Here is a 1,063-nt window from a genome sequence, read left to right as displayed (position 1 = left end):
CCATCACGTCTGGTTTACACAATGTTTTCTTGAAAGACTGTAAACACCTACTATGTGGGGCCCTTTACTCACAGTTACATTTTACTTTTCATTCCTAGCTTCTTTTAGTGTAAAAAGTGTGGATCATACTCTGCCTCACCTCGTGCAGGAATACATGCTCGTTTCTCTCCCATGAGACAGACAGGGACTTGGACCTTGGACGGTCACTTGCTGAAGAATGTCAAATACGTGAGATTCACTTCATAAAGCTGTTGAAGAAAGCAAATATCCTATTTTGTTGGCCAAAGGGCTTCTCCCCACTGTTTCCCTGCCAGAGAACGGTGCTAATCCACGGCATTTGAAAGGGAAAAGAGATTTTAGAGGAACTGTGACAAAGCAGGAACTCAATTGATACATACATTATTCCTCTCAACCTAATCTCCAAATGCCTTCCATAAAAAGTACGTGCCTGACATGTCTACAGCTGGTAAAGCGCCAGGGCTGATTTAATGAATTACTTGCTTCTGAAGCTCTGCTTCGAAGCACGGAAATTCTGTGCCATCATTCCCTTTAGTTTCAGTATTTATTTCAAAACACGAATTCTGCACGGGCTAGTTGTATTCCTGAAAAGTTTTGCGTACGTCGCTGCAATCGCGGCTCTCGGGACCGCAGTTGGTGCTGAAGGAAGGACCAGTGGCAGCCGCGGGTCCCGCCGGCCCCACTCCCGCCCCTGCCTCCCGCGGGCGGGCTCGGCGCGGGCCCTTTGAGCCCAGCAGCGCAGCGGAGGGGCCCGGGGGCGCTCGGGACGCTGCGGTCCCGCACCTGCAGCTCGGTGCCCGCAGGGAGCAGCCGCGGCAGCCGCCCGTTCCCCCCGCACACCGCCCCGGCACCGCGCCCCGCCGCTAAACCCGAGCCCCAATCTCCTCACAGCGATGCTGAGCGGATTACGGGCCGGGCGTTTGACAGCAGCCTGCGCTGCCCAGAGCCGCCCTGCCCGCCCGCAGCCTCTCCCCGCTCCCCGCGGCGGCGGCAGCTCCCCCGGGCCGGGCCGGCGGCGGTGACCGGCCCCCGCGGACCCTCCCCC

Source organism: Corvus kubaryi, unplaced genomic scaffold (genome assembly GCF_017639235.1).
Source record: "Corvus kubaryi isolate FWS band 111438036 unplaced genomic scaffold, C.kubaryi_AGA036_p1.0 68, whole genome shotgun sequence".
Classification (NCBI taxonomy): Eukaryota; Metazoa; Chordata; class Aves; order Passeriformes; family Corvidae; genus Corvus; species Corvus kubaryi.
The sequence above is the reverse complement of the archived record's forward strand: the minus strand, read 5'-3'. Positions refer to the sequence as shown.